Raw genomic sequence first — 21,341 nt, forward strand, 5'->3', positions numbered from 1 at the left:
CAAAGTTTAACAGTGAAATACTGAGTTTTTTACCTGCTTGTCCTCTCAAAAATTGAAAAGAGGGTAGTGCCTTGTGTTACGCCTAGAAAGATGACTACAGTGTATTATAGGTTTAAAAAAAAGTGGGTTAGAGAATCATATGTAAATGATGATCTAATCTCTGTTTTATTATGTGTTTAAATACACACGCAAAAGTCTGGAAGCAAAGACTGTAGGCTGTTAACAATGTTTATCTCTGGTAGAGTTACAGGGAAACATCCACTTTGGGTTTATTTGAATATTTTATAGACATCATTTTAAATTTACAAATAAAGGTATTTCAGAGAGAGAGTATCTGGTTCAGGGCTGTGAACCTAGAAACCCTATTGTTCAGTATTAATGAAGGTAGGGATAAAATTACTAGATAATTTAAACATGTGGTCCACTGGCTATTCAAATCTAGTTGGCATTATTGGCATTTACTTGAAAGGGCCTTGGCACAACAGATGTTCTGTAAATGTTAGGTAACATTCATTCATTGATTTTATTGACAGTTTATTGTGTGTAAAAGAAATTTGGTCTCAGTGGTCAAGGAGCATACATTCCAGTAGTAACAGGACGGAAATAACCGACACTAACCACAGGATTATGGACTCAAGGATTACGCACAGAGGGAAGGTGTCCTTAGCTGAGTTGGTGCAAGGAAAAATTGCTGGTCTGGCCTTAGGGTTAGGCCCACAATAAATCACAAATTTTCATGGGAAATTAATGCAGGAATCAGAACGTCCATTTCCTACTCTAAAACACTCTACGGACATCCCCAGGTAGTAGGTTAAAACAAGTGACTCAGAGCCTCTTATAGTTTATGGCCAAAGAAAAAGACAAGATAGGGACCACGTTCCTAAAATGTTGCTAAATCAGAATGAGTTACACTTCTTACCCTAAGGGCTCCTAAATTTAGTTACGCATTGATAGGCAGAACAGAGTAAGCTAATTAATGGAAATCTAGAAATCATCCTCTTACTTTAAAAAAAGGAGTGTACCGCAGGGTTAGCTGCACTTTCTTATTTAAATGCTGCACATTCTACATGTACCTGCAAATCCGCAGCACCCCAGTTACATGTAAGCAGACCGCAGGAACTGGACCCTCCCCCACCCCAAGCCTCAGCCCCGCAGTTTCAGGCCTTCAGGGCTGCTACCATTCCACAGCAGGCTTCCATTCCAGGCCCCAAGAATGTTGCCCTGGAGTCGGAGTCATTGAACGTTTCTTTTTAGTCTATAAAGGAAAAACAATCAAAAACGGGGGAAATCATCCTGCCCCGCAGCCAACATCTCCACAGGCCTAGAAATAAAAAGTTAAATTCTTTCCCACTATCAATTCTTTCTTAAAAGTTCCGAGAAAGCCCGACTCATCACTTGCTGCCCCAGGAAGGGTCAATAGAAAGATGCAAAGGGCGGAGCACCGCACGAAGGAGGGGGCGGGAAGCCTTGGCTAACCTGGGGGCCGCTCGGTGCGGCTCGCGCCACGCCTCCTTTGAGGACTCTTATTTTGAAGCACCACAGACAGAAGCGTTTCAGAGACTCACTGAGTCACGGAGCAGAGCGGCGCGTCTGGGTATATAGCGCCGGTACCTGCTTGTGGCCACAGCCCACTGAGCCCACAGGACTGGGAGTTAGAGAGCGGCGGGGGCGCGGCCCTGAGACCCGAGGTAGGCGCGCGGGAGGTGGCCCCTAGGCTGATGGAAACGTATGAATTAAAGGGAGCGAAGGGTGTGGGGTGGTAGGCGAGCTGGGGGTGGGAGGGCTTTAGAAGAGGATGAGGGGGTGGGGAGCGGGGAGGCCGAACAACTTCTAAATGCAGTTTCTAGCGGTGGAGGGTCCTCTCGCAGAGCCCCCTCCCTCCCCTTTGCCAGATCAGAGCAGGAACCGCTGAAAACAGTTCCAGATGGGAATTTTGTTTCATCTTAACAGGGTCGGGACTGGGGATGCTTTGCTGCCATGGATGATTCCTCCCTCTCTTACAAACTTTTCTGACCCCATCCCTCACTTATTCGTGGCCCCACTCACACGGGGATCAAACCTGTTGTGGAAGGGCAGAAAAAACGAGGCTGGCAGAGATTTAAGGGATGAGGGGATGACTTCATTCCCTGGCAGCTGGCAGGGGGTTGGGGGGAAGGGCCCATAGGGTCCATCCATCTGGAGCCAAACCAGGGCACTGCGCCCTTACCTCTCCCCAACCCCATCCTCCTTTCTTTGGACAGTTTACCCCACCTTGGCGCCATGCAGAGAAAGTTTGCTTGTCACTTGGGGGCTTTCCCCCACCAGGGTGCCGTGGTAGGCAGTCGTTAGGCTCATCTTGCAAGGCTTGCTGGTGAAGCGGGGGGAGGGGGGTCCCCGCGGTCCCTCGGCGGTAGCTGCTTTGTTAGGCAGAGCGCGGGGAGCGGGCCCCTGGACGTGGCTGCAGACCTAGCGGCGTGCACCCACCACGGCGGAGCCAACGAGAAAGGATTGTGCAAACGGTCAGGCTGGCCCTCTCTGGTATGCTGTGTGTTCAGAAATCTGGGGCGCAGAGCTGGGGGCTGGACCCTGGAAGAAACGGACCCTACCCTGGGGCTGGGGGCTTCTCCCCTGCGTGCCTTATTTAACATTCGGGGAGGTTCTGTCCCGAATGGTAAGTGGTTCTCCAGAATGGAGAGTTTGGCCACTGGGGTCTGGAGTGAGGCTTGGGACTACTGCATTTGCTGGGGACTGAAGGGGGCGCACAGGCATCTTTCCACCCAGCAGAGCTGGGTCTTGCTCCAGTAGCAGGCCTGGACGAGCGTAGTCCAGTTGCTGGTCTGCAGGCGAAACACCAGGATGGGTGTGCATTCTTTAGACTGGGGAGTCGCTAGAGCCCTGCGCCCGCTGGATCTACAATGTGATTTGCAGTCACAGAGAACTAGTATGAGAAAGGCAGAAGTGGACGGACCCGAGTTTCTGAGGCATGAAATAAAACACACTTCGGTTAACCAGCATTTGCAAAGCTACCGTCACCACCTCTCCCGCCCCTCCCCCATGCTCCAGGCTCAGCATCGGTCTTACCAACTTTGGAAACTGCCAGGTTTTGCCTTTGAGGACACGTTCTTAGTTGTGTTATGAAGGCTTCCGTCACAACTGTATCAACAACGGCCACTGAGGAAAAATTGTCCAGCTAATTGCCCAGGGGTTTTGGTTTGGTTGTTTGCTTATAGAGCTCACAATACAAAGGCATGAGCTTTTTTAACTATATTTTTACATCCTCGGGGAAAGGGGATATTATTTTCAAGATCTGGCAGACTGCGAATTATTGATAAGGGGTTTGTTTCTATTGACTGATAAAAGAGACAGTATGAAGTATATGCACCCTTATGCCTTAGGGTGATTGCCTTATTGTACCTTGAACAATGTATGATGAGTAGGCAAGAGTTATATAATCAACAGATATTTCAACTAATTCCTAAGCTTTATTTTTATTCTATTTTATATAAAATAAGATTTATTGGCTATTTTTCTTTTTTTGTCTTTAGAATAAGGAGTGAGGTGGGTTGCCCAGTGCCCACACCACATCCATTAATAAGAAACTAGGCAAGTTCAGTAAATAACAAAACATGCCAACATTCTGACCATCTCTTCAGCTGTGTGAAAACTTGATCTGAGTGAAGAGCATGGGTAGATGGTTTATAATAACATAGCTTTATTTGGGGGGACTGCTGGAAACCATGAATCTTAATTTTGACAGCTGGAATGGCAAATAAAGTAGCTCGCCTGCTTTAAATGGCGTAATAACTGCATATCCAATCTGTGCCAGGTGAGGACGTTGACTGAGTAAGCAACAGATAGATAAAAGTCCTAGTTAGGGTAGCCCTGGTATGCTTCAGTATGTCTTTGTGGGCTCTAGAGTTTAGGTGACTTTTAAAACTTTTTAAGATAACAGACTGAAAATTGAATGCCGCTTACCACCATTGCACTGTGGTTGATCTCAAATACTTTATAGTATTGTCATCTCTGTAGAAGAGCTGTAGGGTTTGTACTACTTTGACAATAGTTGCTTTTTATCTCCCCAAATACTATTTTCCCTAGACTATAATAATTCTTACACTCTACTATATTTGAAACAACTGTGTACTACTGAAATACAAAGTATTTCCTGGAGATTATCAAGGAGTCCACACAGCTCAAGGTGCTAAAGACATTTCAAGAGGAAGTTATTAATTTGTTTGAACAGTTGTTTGATTGTTACTCCCACTTTCCACAGTTTTTTTCACAATCATTGGATACTGTAAAAATGTGTATTAGACGCTATCTTTCTTTCTGTATATATTTCAACACAGTTTTGCAGCAAGACATATTGTACTTTTTCAGTATTTATTTCAGAAGATCCAGGTAAACATTGGGTAATCAAAGTTCACTATGCTTCTCAAGTTGCCTACTATGCAGTATCTTGCAAAATAATTCTCTTCAAGGAGATGGGGAGTGGGGTAGACAGACACTAAATATACACTTTAAAAATTAAAGATATGTTAAAAGAGCACTAAACTTTTTGAAAATGTTCCCAACGCATTAAATGTATTGGCTCGTCCAAAAAGTATTCTTTTGAGACACAGAACAAGAAATGGAACTCTACCAGATTTTAAAGAAAGGTGTAGGGAAGATAGGAATCTTCATACAATGATCATACAAACGTAAAATTGAAGCACTCAGTTCTCCCTAGTTCTGTGTCCCAAGTTTTTGGCTCTAGAAAATCCCTGTGAAATTGCACATATTCAAGAGATTTGTTTTGTTTTAACAGAAAGTTTTGTCTCAGATTTTGTCAAAGGATAAAGAATCGGAGGTGGTAGACTAGAAAGGTTTCATCCCAGATTTGATGAATAGAGAGCAGTAGCCCATTCTCCCGGGAAAGGCATGGAGAGAAGATGGAAGTAAGGAAGGCCTCAGGGATAAGGGAGGGAGAAGCATTCTGAAAAAACGAGTGGCCTCGACAGCTGTCTGCCCGACCCTATTGACTACGGAAGGCACAGACTTCTTCCTGAGCAGGAGGTCTTAGCTGTCTTACTGGTTACGTGCGTTAGGGTTAACTGTGATATGGAATATAAGCCGTCCCAGTTAGGCGAGGCTCTCTCACGTGTATATTTGGGATAAGGATTACAAGGAAACAAACTGAAAATGTGGATGGTTAGTTAACGTCTGTCCTCGGTCTCCCACTGAATGTGCATTGGCCCAACTGCCAAAGCCTCACCACTCTGGTAAGCTAAGATGGTGATTTTCGCAGTTTGGCATGGACTTTTGGAAGGCGTAAAGGCTTATTTGATGGAAGAGATTTCCTCCTGAGGGAGAAGCTGCCATTCGCAGACAAGGTGTGTCAGCCAGAAGAAATGAGCAAATAACCATTTTCTGGTTTCTATTGGCAGAATGTTGCATTTTTCCCCTATGTAAGTGTTAAAAATAGATTCATAGGAAGAGACCCAAAACCAAGTAAAAAGAACAAGACACTGAAGTTTCACCAATGGGAGGGGAGAGAACTAACTTTTGTTAAATAGCTATCACTAACCAGGCTCTGCTGGATGTGTTGCATTCTTTTACCACACTTTGTTCTCACAAAATTCTCTGAGCTAGACCCAGCACATTTCCCGGTATTCTAGAACTGGGATCAGGAATGCCATCCAAATAGAAATGAAGTACCGCTCGACCACCGAACTCTTCAGCTTGCTTCGACTCTTCACGACATTTGTGGTATCTTTGTGAAAGTGTCAATCTTACTGAGAATTAGCAGCCCTCACCTTTCAGATGGGTTGGATTCTGAATGTGGGTGTGTAAATTGGTTGCTGGGAACTCTGAACATACTTTTTCATTGAAATCAGGTCCCACGTTGTGGTTAGGTTCCCAGGACAGCCCAGAAATCATAGCTGAAATATTCTGCTTTATTAATAGTACCATAGAACCCAGCCACTATATATAACATGGTTTTTGTGGGAAAATGCACTCAGAGCTCCAACTTGATTTTTTTAAGGTTTTTAATACCAGTAACAATGGCTAAAAGGACCCCACCTTCTCTTTTTTCCATTTAAACCCTGAAGGGAAAATAAAGGTACAGAGAGGTACATTTCCTTTCATACTCCCCTTATGCTAACAGAGACCCCACCCTGGAACTACAGAGCTATGGAAAGAGGGGATCCCAGCAGTAGCTGGCTTTGTAACAGCAGAGGGGGAAGGGAAAAAAGCAAAAAGGACCTGGGTAGTAATAGGGCAGAAGCGAGGCCCCCACTGGTCAGCTGTGGGATCTGTTTTGGATGGCCAGTCAGTGCAAACTGCCTGTTGCTGATATTACTTCCTTACTAAACATAATTTTTACCATAGAACCTAGATGTAGACATCAGCCCTGCCTACTTGGATGTTCATTATTGTTAAAGTCAGGGTTAGGTCTTGAATGAAATCTTTAATAATAGGAGGAAAGCATATTTATAGACCTTTTATTTTTCTTCTTGATGCCAGTCCACTAAATTCCCAAATAAGTACCTGTTAGGGACTAAATAAACTTAGGGTAAACTTGAATGCTCATGTATAATTATTATATTCTAAATAACCATATGATAAATGCCATTTGTTGGGCACTTCATACAGAAAATGTGCTAAAATGTTGGGTTTTTTTTTTTTTAAAGACTTATTTGAGAGAGAGCATGTGCATGCAAGCACAAGCAGGGGGTAGGGGCAGTGGGGGAGGGACAAGCAGACTCCACGGGGGCTCGATCAGGACTCTGGATTCGTGACCTGAGCCTAAGGCAGACGCTTAGCCAACTGAACCACCCACGCACCCCTAAAATGTTTAACACACATTGTCATTTGATCCCCACCACAATCCCACGCAGTAAGTACTGTCAGCACCACCATCTTAAAAATGATGAAAGGGAGACTTCAAGAGGATCATTTGCCTGTAGTCACACAGATCAGAAATGGCAGGGCTGGAGCCTCGTTAATTCAGATATTGTTGAGCAAGTGCCCTGGGTACTGGCTAGACTCTGGGAATAAAGCAGTGGACAAATATGCAAAAATCCCTGCCCCTGTAAAGCTTATATTCCAGTGGTTAGGAGACAAACCATAAACAAAATAAATTGGACATCCAGTGCTTCTGGTGGAGTTATGTGTTATGGGGGAAAATAAAGCCAGGGAGGAGACAAGGAATGCCAGGTGGGAGTTGCAGTTCGGGGAGACCGAAATATGGCAGAAGAGTGGCTCAAAGTCAACAAAATGAGTCCAGGAGTACTTATGTTACTGTTTCTCACAGCAAACCGTTTTATTTTGCAACACCGAATGTTTGAGTATGTGCCATCTTCATCAGTCACTGTAAATACCCCAGCAAGTGACTGGGGAGCGAGCCAAGAGCAATAGATGGAGGCCTTGACCTTGTGTATCCGAAGGCCAGTGGGATCTGATGCACAGGCAGAGCCCCTGGCCTTGGCAGAGCACGCAGAGACGGCGCCGCAGTTGCGCTAGGAAGGAGGCAGCATCTGCAGGCCCGGACGGAAGGAGTGACAGAAGCGGCAGTGGGAGCTTGTGGCATTCTCTACCGCGTGTTTCTATTTTCCTGGTGAAATAGGAAGCGCAGTCACCAGCGGAGGGCCAGACGGGGTGGGCGGAGCGTTTGAGGGAAGTGTGAGGACAGAGGAAGGTGTAAAACAGACACCTGGGAGAGGAGGAGACTGAATTTGGCTGGAGAAATGGACACGCAGGGTCTGCCCAAGGTCGAATTCTGACTCAACATCCACAGTTGTTGGACCTCAGAATCCTGCAATCATGAGGAGAAGGGCTGTCTTTTCTTTATCCATCACTTCCATGGACCAGAGCCCTACACTTAGTAGATGGGTGGCTAGCGTTGTTGAGTGGCTGCTATGGTAAACCTCCTATGCACGTATCCAGAAATTTCTGTTAAAATTTCCTATCCTTATCATCACGTTAATCTCACTCTACTCTGAAGTGCTCAGACACTTGCAATTCCTAAAATAACACTTGTATACCAGTTTATTCCTAATTATTTCACTGAGTTAATCTCATCTCTCTAACATTAAGACAGAGTTTTAGACTCTGAAGGAACTCTTAATGGTATGCTTTTTTTTTTCTTTTCTTTTTTTTATATTACTCTCTAATGGCTACCTAAATCAAGCCTCATTCCGACCAGATTATGCCTTTCTTGAGGGCAACAGAGATGCCTTCTTCTGTTTTATCACTGGTGAGTGGTTAACACACCACTAGGGCACTCTATAGGTAGTCAGCTGGGAAACAGGAAAACCAATTGCAATGGTTAGAATAACACAGGAAATAGATATTGGTGGTCTGAGCTAAGTTAGTGGTAAAGCAAGTGATTGAAGTAATTGGATCCGGGCATGGTTAGAAGACGGAATTGACTATACTTGGTACTGATGGCAGGTGAAAGGTGAGGGAGCAGGGTGTACCCAGGATTACTCCCAGGCTCCTGCCAGGTGGTGGGTGGGTAGGTCTGTCATTTAGAGAGGATGGGACAGGGTGGGGGCAGCTCTGAAGGAAGGGCAAGTTTGGTTTTGAACATATCACGCCGTGGAGGTGTCCAGGAGGCAATGAGATACCCAGATCTGACATTCTGGGAGATAACAGTGGGGACAGCAATTAATTAAAGCCTTGGAAGAAGATGACTTTGCTCCAAAAGAGTGTGGAAAGTGAGAAAATTTGACTCTCATTATTTGAAGGTGGAGTAGAGATCCTGTCATCTGACAAAGCTGTAGCCTGCAGAATCTTCCCAGTAACAGATTATCGAAGTAAAGCATATCCTGGTAAAACCACAAATGAACTAATTCAACGCTGGAGTTGGAAAACTATATGGAAAACTATAGTTTTTCTTGGTAAAGTCTCATTTCCTACTTGCCTTCATAACTATAAATGGATGCATTTATATGGAAGGTGATATGTGGATTTTTTTTAAACTCTATTTTAGGCACTTATTAATAAACAAAGTGAATCCACTTGTGCTCCATACTTTTCTTACATATGACTTCATTGTTCTGTATCACAGAACGTTGGAGCACATAGTGTCCACATCAGCAACCGCAGATCCATCCAGGCAAGTGACTATGGATACCCAGGGACGGTAGATAAGGAGCTGGACCTCTCCTCTCCAAGGGGAAGCTTTTATTTGCAAGAGAGAGTGGCCCATAAGAACTTGCAGATCTCTTTGAAAGGCAGAGAAATGATCTAGGGATAAGATGGCCGTTGTCCAAGTCCAGGCATTTCCTTGGCCCTTCTCCGTGGACAACCAACAGGAGTTGTCAGTTTGCAAACACACAGAATCATACTGCTTAATGTCAGTGCCTCTTCTACTTTTCCAGAACTCATCAACAAGGTTGTAGATGCTCCGTGAGACCACCAGGTGGGCGAAGCTGCCAGACCTTTTCTCAGGTTGACTTCCTTGCTGCAGGGGACAAATGAACGCTAAAATCTGGCAGGTGCACTTGAGGAAGTTCCTTGGAATTCTTTTATATTGAGTGATTTAGAAAAGCCTAAATCCAGGCCCATCACAAGCATATCAAGGTTGAGACTTCTGAAATCCATGGCCATCTCTAAGGGCCAAGTTCTCATTCATTTAAAAATACCAGGACTTTTGCTTCATCCCAGTAGCGGAGCTAGGGAGGGCAGGTGTCCTTGCTTCCACTCTACAGGTTAAAAAGTATAAAGTGTATAATTGGTTGACTTTCCGAATTTGCATCTATAGCAGGACTTGCATCTCCTGCCTCCCAGCTCTGTTTTTCTTTTCAGCACACCAAGCATCCCGAGACGCAGGGTGATATTACCACTAGAAAATGTGCACTGTGGGCAACTGCAGAATTTTCCGAAAGCTTAAGCACAGATGGCAAATCTGGCAAAGTCAAATTAAGAACACTGATTACAAGTTCAGGAGGAAAGTTTTTAAGGGGAAATGCGAAATGTTTAAAATCCTAAAGCCCAGTTGACTTGGGAAAGGAATCCTGATGGAGGAATCCGGTTGGTTACCGAGGGAACCACACAATGGCGCTTTTTGCAGCTTGGCCACCTGCCCTGGCCGGCAGCTGAGGAGAAAAAGTAACAGTGGTGTTGAGTAGACAGCTCAGCCATTGGCTGGCAGTCAGCGTGTACCGGGCACTCTGGCCTCTGGCGCTGTAATGTCAGGACCTCCCAGGCAGGTTCTGTGACCTCTACATCTGTGCTTAGAGCTCGGCCTACCTTGTGTTTATGCTTTGATTTTGTCTACTTATTAAGCCAAATGCAAATCTGATCATGAAACTGAAGGTGTATCAAACTGGACTTGTAAATATCTGCTCGATGTTACTGTGGCTACAGTTCGTTTTACTGTAATGCTCTACTTACATCTACAGTTAGGTCATATTTCCGAATTATATTGATAATGATTTCGTAGTCTAGTATAACAATGATTGGTTTACTGTGTTTTAAGTAAGCACAATAAGTAGCATTCACAGAAGTAATACAGTACATTTAGAATACAGTCATTTAGAAGAATTAGCAAAGAATATGATGAAGACTGAATATCTTGAAACAAAGTTTGCTGGGACAGTTGGCTCTGCTCTGAAACTTGAGTATAACTCTCTCTTTTACATAATGGCTTTTATGGATTCTCTTCTGACTTTGAGCTAATCAGCTCATCCTTTCATCACTGCTTTAGGTCTGGCTTCAAATACCATATCCCTTCTGCAACTTTCATTTAAAAAAAAATCACTTTTGTTGGCAAGAGGCGTTCAACTAAAATTATGAAACAAAAATTTGGCATTCTAGCTCTCGGCAGTCGGATTAAAGGTTAAAGTATTATGAAACCACAGGATCTGACTGAACCTGTGGGTCATGTTCTGGCAAGGGTAACATACACCTGGTGTTCTCCTTGACCACCCAGAGATCTGCGTGTTACCTTAATGGCGTAGTGAGGTTTAGAAATGTGTCCGTGACTTGCAGGCCTACTGCTTTCATGCCACCACCTTTTATTTTCTGAACTAGCTGAGGAAATGGCTGTCATCCCAAGTCTGTCTTCCCATGTGCTGATAGTTCTCAGTCAGGCTCTTCACAGCCAGCTGTCTTTTGCCAAACAACTCCTGTTGCCCCTGGTCATCTAGAGACTAGATGAGATGAGCTTCAGTATCCTCAGCTTTACCGTCCCCATGCCATGTAAGGAGAGAAACGAAAGGCATTCCTGTCCAACTCTGCCTCTTTCCTCTTTGTTTTCTCCTCGTGATCTCATAGAGTGTCTGGTTAAAACACTTAAGTTGGTGGCTTTGTGGGATATGATTCCCTAGTCTTGGAGAAGGAGAAAGATGTACCTCAGACGTCAGTAAATGCCACATTCTAGTTCAAATCATAAGCCTGAGTGTGATCAGTGAAACCATATTAGATGTCAGAGCTTCACAAAAATCACAAGTGCCGATTACCCAAAAAAGAATGATAGAGGTGTTGAAGCAAATGTGTGGTGGTGTATATATCATAGTATTCAAAGACCAGGGAAATCTATAACATCATCTGACCTCGCTCTAGCTTCTAAGCATGACTACTGTGGCTTTGCCAGAAAGGAATTCAAAAGGCAGTAAGGTTTACCATTAGTGGGCCACGTAGCATAAATAAAAGACTTCCTTGAAAAGTTTTTGGCATTTTCTATGCTAATTTATATTTCAGGACATAATAAAACCCTTTGGGTATACTGTAATTTGGGAAACAGAGGAGAATTAATGAGTTCAACCCCTGAGCTAGGGTAACAGAAAGTTTAGCTTAGAAAAATCACAGGTTCCACCTGGTCAGTTTCTCCTCTGTTTAGCTCAAGTTAGAGAAAAGTTTACATAGTTTAAAAAGAGCATTTTTAAAGTTTACATTTGCTTTTCAGCGATCTCAGTTCTTAGACCTCGGGATAAACAAATTTAATATAGTACTTAATGTGCTGTGTGAGTTACGTTGACCTAAGGCTGCAGTCATGGCCCATTATTCTCGGTGATAATGATGCTATAATCAGAAAATCTTCCTATTGTATAATGGTTTTGAAGTGTACATTAGTAAATGCTTTTGCTATTTTAATAGGTAGGTTCATCACATGAATTAGAGGTCTTTCCATATTAGGCTTTTGGAGACACAGCCATCCTGAGGATCGTATGAGGTCTTGGAGAAAAATGGAGACCAAGTGAACGCAGAGGCTTCTGTGGGGCAGAGTAAAGAATTCAGTCAAATGATGTCATCCGAGAGAAGCAAGCCCATGCCCGAAAAACTGGCAGCAGCTTACCCATACCAAGCCACCTGAGACATTTCCTGGGCTGGAAACAATGTTACGGAAATTGAACTTCCTTGCCAGATTTACCACACCTTGCCAAAGCCTGGGTACCTCTCATATTGCCTCAAGAATAATTGCAGCTTTATAAAAGCACCTTTACCAGGCACTTCCGTGAAAGTGAAGAAGGCGTCAGTAATGCTTGTATTTTAGCCGACGAGAGAAGGAGAGTGTAGGTGCTTCCTCTGCCCAGTAAAACTGAGGCTTTTCTAGTGTGCCTTTGCTGTGAATTATTACCCATGAGGAAAGTCGTGTATCTGGCTGTGTGAATCAAAAAGCTTTGGCAAAAAGCTTTGTTTTTTGTTTTGTTTCAGGCCACAGTCCTCCAGAAAACAATGTCTAGATCACCTCTAAAAATTAACAGCCATGATCAAATGTGCCCAGAAGGAAAGAAAGATTGCTTTCGATGGATCTTTCTCTTCTGCCCCAATCCAAAAGAATAGCTTTTATTCCTTTAGTCAGTAAACATTTAATGGTACCGTTAGTTTTCAAAGTGTTTTTATATACCATCTATATAATGTTTTATATACATTCTTACAGCAATCCTGTGAAATCATTTTTATCCTTTAAAAATTTTATATATATATATATATATATATATATATATGTGTTTTCACATATATATCTGTTTTAGAGAAGGAAAAAAACGAGCCTTGAGAAGGCGAAGCATTTCTCAGAGTGCTCAGGTAGCACAGGGCTCACTCACTCTGGACTTCTCTCTCTCTGTCCTAGTTTCCGCTCAAAACCACATGCCCTCAATGTACAAGACCCTGGCATTGCTGTGGTATCCTTGAACCCATAGGAGTCTAATTTTGTCTAAGATTTATTAGATGAGGTGAAAAAAGCTGTGCAACAGGAAATTGAATTAAAAGATCCTACAGCAAATCTTCCCTGCCATCCTCCTAATGAATAAAGGATGAATTCCAAATACTAAAAAGTTACTGTTGGAATAGGACATGCTTTAAAATCTTTCCAAATCTTTTAAAAAGCTAGCAAACAAATCCAGTGTTACTCATTCACTCAGCAAACACCGACTCAGTGTGCCTTGTGCTCAGCAGTTCCCTGAATGAGCAGGGGAACGTGGGCCAGGCCCTCTTTTAGGTCAGGGGAGAGACGAGCCCAGCAGCAGGATGGACTGGCGAGGCCTGCAGTCGAAGCGGATCGGTAGAGGCAGAGCCCTCGAAGGAAGGGGCGCCCGTCCTGCCCAGGGGGCAGGGGCTCCAGGGGAAGATTCTGGAGACAACTGAGAGCTGACAGCAGACAAGTGTGATAGAGGTTGAAGCCAGGTGGAAAAGGCAGCTCGGCTCCATGTCCAGAGGCTCAGAGGTGGAGAGAAGGCTGTGTGTCTGGAGGGTGGTGGGTGCTTGTGTGGTGGAACAGGATCGTGCACGGACAGCCAGACTGTGAGGAGCCTTGCTTGACACACTGAAGTGTCATGGAAAACACACCAATCACTTTCTCGATGAAGGGACACGTTCACTGATTGATCAAAATAGATCTTGTGTGTCTATATAACTGGAGAAATCTTCCCAGATACTTTATAAAGGAATTTTTGAACCTATTTATTACTTGTTCCTAACCCCTTTGTTCTTTTTTCAGTAACATTATCTGATTTTGCTTACCCATAAGACAGGTGGTTATGAGTTTAAGAGACTCCAAAATCATAATTAAAAAAAAATATAAAGATTTCTTCATATAAAGGATTCGACAAATGTTGGTGGGAAGTGGAGGCATGGTTTTAAATAGTAACGTGATGTATTCTTCCGAAGGGCTTGAGAGGAGCCTGCCCTAAACAGCCCTTCTGCCAATCTTTATACCTGATTTATTTAACAAGCCCCCTTCAGAGGTGTCAGTGAAAAAGTCTCAGAGGTATCACGAAATCCAAATTACTGTAGTCTGAATGAGTGAGGCTTGCTCTTCCTGCGGTTTGAGATAGCATCTAGTTGTTCCAGGATCACTGTTCCTGCTCATCTTTCTTCTTTTCCTTCCCAACGGGCCCTTTGGCCAGTTCATTACTAAATCATCCTCTCTAACGTGAATTCAGTATTAATGCTATGACTTCACTCTCAAAACACGCCATGAACCAGGTCTGTCACAACTGACTGGGGAAAAAGCCTCTAGTCTGACAGTGCATCCTGACAAATGTGGCTATATTTCTTCTATGAACAGTAGTTCCTATAACCTCCCTCCTTCCTCTCCCCAACAAAATTCACTTTCACTCTCTTGTCATGAATATGTAAATCTTCACTTGTACATTTGTTCAATTCTACACCTCTACACACTTGACTGTTTTCATGCTTAGATGTAAGATCTAGAACAGAAACTCCATTGGAAGTGCTCTGTAGATCCGCTGCATACAAAGTGAAGGTTCAAATTCACGTGCCATTCGTTTTTTCATGTTTGCCTTTATAACTCAGGTCCCTTGAGAGCTAAATTTGTCTGTTTGTTGTGTGTAACGGAAGTGACGGAAAGCACCTGGTGATTATCTTAAAACTGAAGGCCTTAAATAACATAAGTATCCATACCTGTAACATCTGATCAACAAAGTCTCCTTTGTAAGAGGGAGAAAGAGGTGCAGTTATTTTGTAGTTGTCTTATATGAATTTCAAGTACCAGTTCTGTGGGGAGAGTAGGTCTGGGGCAGAAGAGGTAACTCTGGGGAGCAATCCACTTGGAATTTGCAGTTTGCTCCTTGCATGTGACCGTTAAAGAGCTCATATGTCATGGTAGTGAGGTGGAACAGAAAGAAGATTTATTACAGTAATTGAGGTGACTGTCATTCAAACTCCTGTAAATCACAGTCTACCCAGAGTAAGATAGTGGTCCTCTCATCGCAAGTTTATGCCCAGTAATCAAAGAGCATTCTGAAAGGAAGTGATTCTGGAAAAGTGGTCTCCACACCAACAGTATCAGCATCACCTGGGAAATTGTTAGAAATTTAAAGTCTTGGGCCCCATCCCCGGACCTGCTGAATCAGGAACTCTGAGGGTAGAGCCCAGTAATCTGGGTTCAGGCTTTCTAGATAATTCTGATGCCTACTAAAGTTTGAGAACCAGTCCTGTAAAGGAGTATGTTGTCCCTTAAATAAGTATGATTTGAAAGTAATGTATCAAATGCCAGGACATCCATTTCTTATCCACAGCAGGACCTTCATTTATGGCTAGCAATATTACAAGGGGAAAAAAACCGTTAGTTTGGCAACTAAGACCAAAGCAAAACAAAGTTTTAATACTTGCTAATGAAGAAAAAGCTTGAAATTAGTGGCATAGCTAAAAGCAGACTGGATCTCAGGGCTGTGCCATCTTCCATTCTGGTTTTAAAAGCTTCTTCATTGAATTGAGTTGAAAGTTCAGTTGGAAAAGACTGGAAAATGATCGTCTATTCTTTCCTCCTTTTTCAGATAATAGTCATAAGATCTTTTTGAGGGCAATTTGGCTGTAATCATTAAAATGTTAAATTCACATACCCTTTGACCTGACAATTTCTAGAAATTTTTTTCCACAGAAAACTCAAAACAAATATGCAAGTTCAAGGATCTTCATTGTTACACTGTTTGTCTCCAGAGAGGCTAAGTGACGGAGAGGGGCCCCTGAGATTGTGGCTGAGGGAGAAGCAAGTAGAGGCCCTTCCCTAACCCCCTGGAGATGGGAAAGCGAACTGAAGTGAAATCAAGCTTCATGCTTGAAATTCATGGTCACCTCTTGTGAATATGAGTCTGCCATTTTGTCTCCTCTTAGGGTTGATGGGTTCCAAGACTAATAACAAAAGCTGTAAATTTGTGTAATTTAGAGATTGAACTATACTTATTATCTTGTTGGACAGTGACTGGAAACCAGGGCTACTGAGCAAGAACCATTATTCACTGCCTTTTCAACCCAGCAAGTATGCCATACAGAAGGACCTCACTTGCAACTTCTTTCTCTCTCCCCCTGTCCCCCTCAATCTCAAAAGAAGACTTCTCATATCATTACCGATGATAAAATAATATGAAAAAAATGTAAGCACACTCAGTATATGAAAGAGATAATATTGAAAGCAAAAAGTCCAGGTCAGATTTAGAATTATTCTCATTTGAGTTCCGAGCTCTAAGGACTGGTGGAACTCAAACCTTCAGTGCCGAATATGCTTTCATTCTATGCCTTCGGTAGTAGAAAGGAAAGGCTCAGATTCACAAAATGTGTTTCGCAGTGAATCATTATCCTGAATCATAGTCTTTAGCAAAGTAATGAGAAGATTCAACTCTTATGACTGTGTTTCATTTTTGAACTTTATCAATGTCAAAGCCTCTTGGAGCTCTTATTTCAGGAAAGAAACAAATAAATTCAAGATATTTGTTCTCCACACAGTTCGGTAGTGTGATTAACTTCTGAGGTCACTGCAGACACAAATGAACTTTCCCTTAAAATGCAACATAAGAGTACCAATTACACTCCTTAGAGAGGGGTAGGTTATTTTGCAACTCTTCCTGCAGGGTGTAGGAAGTGTTTTCCTTAAAGCAGAGCATAGGATTCAATCCTCAGCATGAGAGCCACCAACATCTGAATGTGAATTAGTGCTAGCCTGTTGCAACATTCTCTCGGGCCCAGCCCAGCCCTTATTGCAGTATTCCTGAACACATTCCCACTCTGACTGGGTACGGCAGTTGACTTTTTGTCTTTATCTTTCCTTGGCAACTGATAGTGTCAGAGAAGGAGATAAGCTGCCCCTGGAGAACTGAGCTGTAATGGGTTCCAGACCTCTGCCGTGGTGCAAGCGTTTCTTTTGAAGACTCAAGGTTATGTTAAGTGTTTGGGATGTGTGGTGGTTTGCTTTTCGCGCAGCCAGATCAGATTTTGTTCACTGTATAAACTCCAGCCAGAGAACAGGTATAGATTGTTAAGGTGCTCTCTGCTGCGCTGACACACTTAGCTGTGGAAGGAAAAGGAGAGAGGAGGAGATGGTATATTTCGGCAGGTGACAGTTTCTGTCGTGACAATGAATTCATCAACAAACCTGCCGACAACCTGATAATCTCTCAAAAGTCTGATTAGAATTCTCTACTAGATTCTGAGACCTCAGAAGGGATTTCAGTACAAACCAAACTTAATATTATATTTTTATCAATATTAAAGTGAAAAGAAACTAAAATTCGGTGAAAGCCAGGTTTGGCAATACACTTTTACATTCATGACATCACTTAAACTTACTTTTTTTTTTTTTTTAGAGAGTGAGTGCATACAGGTGGGGAGGTTGGGAGGGTTGAGGGGAAGGGGCAGAGGGAGAGAAAGAGAGAGAATCTCAAGCAAGCTCCACGCCTAGCATGGAGTCCGATGCAGGGCTCGGTCTCAACGATCTTGACATCATGACCTGAGCCGAAATCAAGAGTCAGACGCTTAACTGACAGAGCCACCCAGGCGCCCCTCACTCAAACTTTATAAGAAATCTCAGGAATAGGTATTATCATCCCCATTCTTGAAGAAGGGAACACTGAAGCATGGAGAGTTTAAGTAACTGGCAGTAGTGAGTTTCAGAGCACATGTGGCTGCCTGATCACACTGCACATAGTAAGAGAAGCATAGAGTGTGAACCAAGCCCCCAGTTCCATTCCCTCATCTCACCCCCACACCCCCCCCCCCCCCCAAAAAAAGAGATCCTGGGGCATATTCATTCTCTTTTATTATGTACGCTTATGAATGAATTTGCTAAAATTTGGTGCCATAAAATACGAGGAGTAAACTTCTGACCAGTTGTTCAATGTATTTGTTTAATTAATTTAAAATTTTTTTAAAGATTTTATTTATTAGAGAGAGAGCACGGGCCGCGGTGGCGGGAGGGGGAGAGGGAGAGGGAGAAGCAGATTCCCCACTGAGCAGGGAACCTGACTCAGGACTCAATCCCAGGACCCCGGAATCATGACCTGAACTGAAGGCAGACGCCTAACCAACTGAGCCACCCAGGTGCCCCTATTTGTTTAATTTTAAAAAGCAATAAATCCCCTTAATCCTCCCTCATCCTTGAAGAATACTAAGAAATGAGGATGTGATGACAAGCAGAAAAAGTTGTGTCTGACCACAGAGCCAGGAAACTTAATTTGTCTAGTTCCTGACATGTTAAGTGTTTCTGGAACCCGAGTGTGGGGTAGCTTGTGAGGCCTGCAGCCTTCCGGCCTCCTGAGTGAGAGGCCTTCCTGCTGTCATCTGGCTCCCGGAGGGAAGGAATGCTCTCCCTTCATCCCACCTGCCCCCCCCCAACCAAGAATTCAAAAGAGGAAAACATTCCCCTGAACATAAAATGGTTTCTTTTTAATGTGCTGTACCTAGGCCTACAGTATTAAATTTCCTTATAAAAGTCCTAAACGATGACAATTCTTCACATTCCAAAGCTATTGGAAAAGCCTAGGAAATCCAGTCCACCATTGGGGAAAGTCGATCACTTTTGTCACTTCTGTGGTTTCTAATGGTATAATTTCAAATTCTGTCATTTGTAATATGCTGTCCTGGCTCTCACTCAAAAGTAGCCAGGTCTTGCACAAAATCAGCACTTTTAACTCCAGCTTAGCATGCATGTCCCCAGACATGATTGCAGGACCTGGCTACCGCGGGCGGTCAGGGCGCGTGTGCTGTCCGAGTGGGCGTGGCCCGGGCGCTGAGAGGCAGGGGAGCGGGTGGGGCGCCCTGTGCCAGGCCAGCAGCGCCATCTCCTACTGCGGGTAGTCTCCTTCATTGCTTTGTCTCTGCCGTCACACCCTCTCTGCCCTCCTTCTCTGTCGTTTCAAGCTGGCCTGCCAGTCACACCAGCATTTATTCTCTATTTTGGAGACTGCTAAGTCTCAGGGTCCTGAGTTCAAGTCCCACATTGGGCATGGAGCCTACTTAACAAAACAGGAGAATGTAGCAGGGTAAAACTGTTCACAGAACAATTGTTCAGTCTTGTGAATTGAATTGAAAGATCTCTATGGATTTTTTTGTTTTCCTCCAGAACCCATTTCATTGAAAGGCTTATACCTTAGCACTTCAGTAAGTAATGTATCAAAAGCCATTAATGCTAGATGTTAAAAAAAAAAAAAAAAAAAGCCAACTATGACTCGTTTATGCCCACTGGATAAGCACATGGGTGACACTAATGGAAACCTAAATGGTAGCCCTGTCTAGCAAAATAATCAGCGTCGAGCCCTTCGGCCACATTTCATGCCTCCCGGAAAGGGGCCCTGGTCTCCTGGAAGATGGGGGCAACAAGTTGCTGTTCAGAGCAGAGAAAGGTGGTGTAGTAAGCGAGGTTTTGCAAAGCCGACAGCAGCTTTATGGCCGGAGTCTAGCTCCTGCTCCAGGTGATTTGCAAATCACCTGCTTCCCTGAGTTAGATATACAAAAGCTCCCAGGCAAGGCTGGTACGATGCAGGGGCCAAGGATGTAAGCGCCCCGCCCCCCGCCCCAGCAAGCCACCTGACTGGGAATGCCTAAGGTACTTACCAGACAGACAATGCTGCACAAATGTAAAGCTAAATACATTGTGTAGTAAGGACATACAGAATATGCCCAGCAATATGAATTACACTACTTTAATGCAGCTGAGCACTGTTTTAGGCCACACTGTGCTTGCTGTAGCTTCAGTGAAAGCAAGCACTGTGTCTATTTTTGTCCATTATTAGGTGGTCAGCACTGAGCCTAGTGCCAGCATGTAGCAAAAGCTCCTGGGCAAGAAGGCAGAATGAAAAATTAAAGGGCCATCCCCCAAATTAATAGTAGGTACGAGAATTTTGTAGTTGCTCTTTAAGTTTGAGGTTTGGGTTATTTTCCAGGGGGCATTAAATTTTGCCTTGGGCCCCGATAATTCCATTTACTGTGGGTTGTGGACTTTTAGGCGATTTAAGTGGCCACTGTTTCTTCTGAGTCCTCCTAGTACTTTCCGAGTCTGGATGTTCTGTACTGTATTTGGAATATGTATGTTTGATGCACTGATAACAGTCCTCAAAGTAAGACTTGGAACTAGGGTTGCCTTTTCTTCTGTCTCAGTCATTTTTGGTAATATTAATTGTTCACTCACTGTTACACTCTGCAAAAAATGTCAAGTTTACTTTTTAGGATTAATAAAATCCGTTTTCATAATTCCAGTCTTTTGAGAAAAAAGAGAAAAGACCACAGTGTTTTGTGGAGGGAAGACCATCACGGCCAGCTAACTAATGGTAGAAAAATGAGAGCTAAGATCATGGCATCTGGGGAACTTAATATGGGAGTGTCTCATGGAGTAGCTTTGCTTTTATGCATCATCATTGCTAGCTTTTCCCATGTATGTACAGAATTTTTTTTTTTTTTTTTGTAATAGAAATTTTGGCCTTAAAAGTCTGGTACAGGTTATCTTACAGATGACCAGAATGAAGTCCAGAAAGGACCACACCGGGAGGAGGCCACACCAGACCCCAGGTGTTTTCTAGCCCAACTGTCATTTCTTTCTGTTAGCATGCTGCCTCCTGGTTCTCATTTTACTGAAGCTGGGAGAGGCCCCAGGGGTCTGGGCAGGTAGAACCATCAGAGACCAGATGAAAGATATGCAGAGTATGCTCGTGGGGCAGATGCAGAGAAAAATGCCCAGACCTCGGAGGGCAGGAGGCCGAAGCACTTGGTCCAGCTCGGAGGCTGGAGGAAGGGGCCTTTCCCTGGGAAGTGATGTTGGAACTGACATCCGAAGGATGAGTGGGGGGCGGGATAGGCATTAAGGTGGAAGGAATGGCACCTGGAAGGCTAGGGCTGAAACTCCAGGAATGGGGGCAGTGAGAAGAGGCTAGAGCCAGGCGACCAGGCCCGGTGGGTCCGGTTAGAGAATTTAGAATTCTCAGAGCTACTGAGTGGGGGCCCGATAAGTGAGAGAGTTGCAAGACTAGATGCACAACTTGAAAAAAATCTCTGTGCTGCATGACGAGAACGCCCGGTGGGAGATGTTAGGAGAGGGAAAGGCAGGACCTGGTGGTGGGTTTAGACATGGTAGGTGAGAATCAGGTAGGGATGACTCCTGGGGTTCTGACTTGTGAGACAGGCTCAGCGAGGGTGCCATTCAC

At 43.8% G+C, this 21,341-nt stretch overlaps 1 protein-coding gene across 11 annotated transcripts in view; it reads left to right on the forward strand.

The window, feature by feature from the left end:
* Nucleotides 1-21,341, forward strand: part of PALLD (palladin, cytoskeletal associated protein) — a 419,708-nt gene that overhangs the window by 334,241 nt on the left and 64,126 nt on the right. Inside the window, exon 1 of one of the 11 annotated variants that reach the window (XM_073892479.1) lies at nt 1,576-1,688. The exons of the other annotated variants lie outside the window; for them this stretch is intronic. The gene's annotated coding sequence lies outside the window, so the exon portion shown is untranslated. Of the gene's footprint in view, nt 1-1,575; nt 1,689-21,341 lie in introns of those variants that run through there. 11 annotated transcript variants of the gene reach the window in all.

Source organism: Callorhinus ursinus, unplaced genomic scaffold (assembly GCF_003265705.2).
Source record: "Callorhinus ursinus isolate GAN/ISIS: 27379988/994484 unplaced genomic scaffold, GSC_fseal_2.0 scaffold4, whole genome shotgun sequence".
In the NCBI taxonomy this organism is placed as follows: domain Eukaryota; kingdom Metazoa; phylum Chordata; class Mammalia; order Carnivora; family Otariidae; genus Callorhinus; species Callorhinus ursinus.